This window comes from Triticum aestivum, chromosome 4A, assembly GCF_018294505.1.
Source record: "Triticum aestivum cultivar Chinese Spring chromosome 4A, IWGSC CS RefSeq v2.1, whole genome shotgun sequence".
NCBI classification, from domain to species: domain Eukaryota; kingdom Viridiplantae; phylum Streptophyta; class Magnoliopsida; order Poales; family Poaceae; genus Triticum; species Triticum aestivum.
The window spans coordinates 17608400-17611685 of NC_057803.1; the positions used below are offsets into that span (position 1 = coordinate 17608400).

The 3286-nt window shown below is 46.4% G+C and overlaps 1 long non-coding RNA gene across 2 annotated transcripts; it reads right to left on the reverse strand.

The window, feature by feature from the left end:
• Positions 1-314: 314 nt before the first annotated feature.
• On the reverse strand, positions 315-2906 carry LOC123081596 (uncharacterized). 2 transcript variants are annotated; one of them, XR_006438755.1, is made up of 3 exons: positions 2079-2906; positions 1072-1154; positions 315-738 (listed from the first exon to the last, which is right to left on the reverse strand). It is a non-coding gene; the product is annotated as an uncharacterized lncRNA (long non-coding RNA). The 2 variants fall into 2 exon arrangements; XR_006438754.1 differs by lacking the exon at positions 315-738 and having other exon boundaries at positions 947-1154.
• Positions 2907-3286: the final 380 nt, after the last annotated feature.

The window sequence follows — 3286 nt, forward strand, 5'->3', positions numbered from 1 at the left end:
TTTCGATGTTGCAAACTTGGTCTGCATGTGTTGCAGTCAATCATGTAAGCTTTCAGAGACACGAGTAGCTAGCTAGCTTGGGATCCATCTCAGAAAGCCGCATAAAGAGCACAGCCGCATCAATTGCCATATACTTATAATTTTACAAAGTAGGGACTATGGAGTCCTTCTTCACTTACTTGATACGATCATCGCCATTTCTTCTCCTATGCTCTTAACTTCACACCATGCACCATCTAACGCAAGCTGCATCTATCTTAAATTCCAGTAGCAGCCAGTTCACCACTTCAGTTTTGTACAATGGGCGTTTCATTGATCATGAACTACACTACGCATTCCAACATAAGAAATAATTCAACACTGCGTAGTGTAGTTCCAACATCTTTTGAGCAGAAAACCAAAGCATGATTACATTACCAAAATTATCAGCAAGAGGTCGTCACATCCAAACAGGAAGGCACGGCGCGAGTTGCCGTTAGAGACGACAAACAACTGATAAAATGATGCAGCAGGGACCAAATCCAAGGTACCTGCCTACAGCTGCAACCCTCGTCGAACATAATACGGGACGCTTCACTTCACTACAAACATCTATGCGAACTGTTGGTGCTAGGTTTAGGAAGAGAAGCCACGAAAGAGGAGTTCCAGATGGAGCTTCTGTACGTATACAAGTGCACGGCCAGTGCTTTGCTTCTCCGTTCGACTAACTCGGAATTCGCTCCATCAGGGCCATATAAACTGCAATACAGCCTAACTACATCATGAACATGTTTTGTCAAAGCATTGCCTTTTGCATGAGATGAGAAACAGAACAACCGTAAGACAAATGTATACCACAAAAGAGCACTGGGACTCGCAAGTTTGGTTGCATTTTCATTTCAGACCATGGCAACCATCAGTAAACCATGAGAAAGACAGCATGCTGTTTTTTCAACAGATCAGGACAAGAAGTAAGATCGTTCTCAATTTATTTACTGACATGCTATCCTTGCAACTAACAAAAGTAGTTTTATAATGATAGGTTCATAATTACAAATTCTCAGTACGCATCAGAAGCAGGACAAAGAAAACCTGGAATTTTGAAGCGGTTGCTGCAACTCGGAGTCACTCGGGGAAAGAGCCTGTCTTCTGACCATCTCAGCTCCATAGAAAACCTTAAAGACAGCAAGGGAAATGTAAGTAGCTGGCAAGAAATTCAAAATCCCACGTGAAATTAGAGATTAAGATTTTGGAAGCAATTTGTAGTTAACTCTTTAAGTCTTAACTGCAATACTTCATACATTGAAGCCTTTAGAGTTCCTGCTATGATCTAGGGCACAACCTCCACTCATCTATGGCACAAAACCACTTATCTACTAGTGTTTCAATATAGACAAGAGTGGCCATGGATTCCCTGTTGCATTTTTATTCCGTCTATTTCTAGCGATTGCCAAGCAGGCCCGTCCCCAAATAGGGAACTAGTTACTTTGGCGGCATGATGAGGGTTGCATGTACTTGAACATCTATTAACTCAGACGTGGAGGGGCACACATTTTCGTAGCTGGACAGAACAGTTATTGTTACACTGAAGTCTTTCAACATATGAACATGTGGTATAATAAAATATCTCTCAACTCAAAGGATGTTGCAGAAGTCAGCTTACCAAGAATATCTCTAATAATGTATTTCACCCAACTAGTTAGGTGTCACTACAGTATATCATCAACTATAAGTTCAATTGTACCCTCTGATAGACATTTCGGTCTCGTTCACTGGATTTGTTTCTAAACAGATTCAAAGGGTTACAGTTGCCATGTTTAAGAAATTGTACTGCACAAGTATGTGTAGATAATACAACTGCTACAATAGACTAATCTAGATCAATTCATAGGAGTTCATCAGAAAAAATTAAAATAGTACAACTCAGTATGCTTAGTTCTATTGTCAGAGGGTATAAATTGGCATTAGGCCAATAATCTGAAAGTGACAACAGAGCTAATAAACCAAGGGCTCTTAGGGCTTTTGCAAGGATGCAGTCCAAATTCCAATGGCACTCAACATGTGCAAGAAACTATGTCCAGAAGATATGGCAGGTTTACCTGAGTTGTACTGTGAGGAGCTATAGGAAAACGGCCATTGTATTGGTCAATTCAGTGCACAATAGGAACGATTTCTTGTTCAGCACGCGGTAGGGAAGCATCCGTGTCAGAGACCTCTGATATTCAGTTTGACCAAATTCATGCATTGCCATACATCGACTTGGCCACTCTCTCTCTCAGCAACATCGACACGGCCATGCGCCCGGAGGCGGAATGCAGCACCATGCACATCACCCTGTCCGGGGGCGCCTCCATCGGCTTCATCAGCCCCTCTGCCTCCTCGACCTCGCCTGCCCTTCCCAGCATCTCCACCGTAGACGTAGAGTGCTGCAGTGCCGGCGTCGTCATCCTCCCGAACACCTCCCTCCCCTCGCCCACCATCCCGGCCCTCGCGCACGCCTTGTCATCCATCTCCCCCTCCCGTCGGCGGAACAGTGCCGAGCACCACCCGGCACCGTCTGTGGTGCGGGCAATTCGTCGAACAGTATGCGCGCGGAGTCCGGCGGCGACCCGTGCGCGGACACCTCGCTGGACCGCGCCTCTCCGGAGCGCGGCAGCGTGGAGGGTGGCCACCAGAGAGAGAGACGTCAGCGAGGCGGCGCCGCGGAGGAGAGGAGCGCGGCGTAGTGCCGCCGCACGGCCGCAGCCTCGCACGGTGGCCGCTCACTGACTCCGAAGTGAACCAACAGTCCGGGCGGGGAGGGGTGGGGTGGCGCGAGGAGAATGCAAGGGAGGAGGAGACGGAAGGGACACTCCGGCGGCCGGTCGGCCGGCGTTGAGATCGATCGATACAGGCGAGAAGACGAGGGAGTGCCCTTTGGCGTCAAAGAAAACGAGGCCCAGACCCAGGTACGTAGGGCGGGCCCATGCCAAAAGAACTACACCTAAAAAAACAAGTTTTAAAAACTACTCTCGTTTTTTTCCATAAAATGTTCATGTTACCAAATAATGATCTAAGAAAATACTCAGATTAAAAAAAATACTTTCAAAACAAAATAATTTTTGATGTGTTTCTAGAAAACCGAATAAAAAAGGAAAAATATTCAAATCAGCCAGCTGAAAATCAGGCTCATGTCGATCGCTTGCTCCTCTTGCCACATGGACATGGCCCCACACGTGTCCCCACTTCTTCACGCCTCTCAGCCTTATCTTGTCATCTTCTCTAGTCTCGTCTCTGCTATGGCAACAACACCGCGGTTTCTGTAATT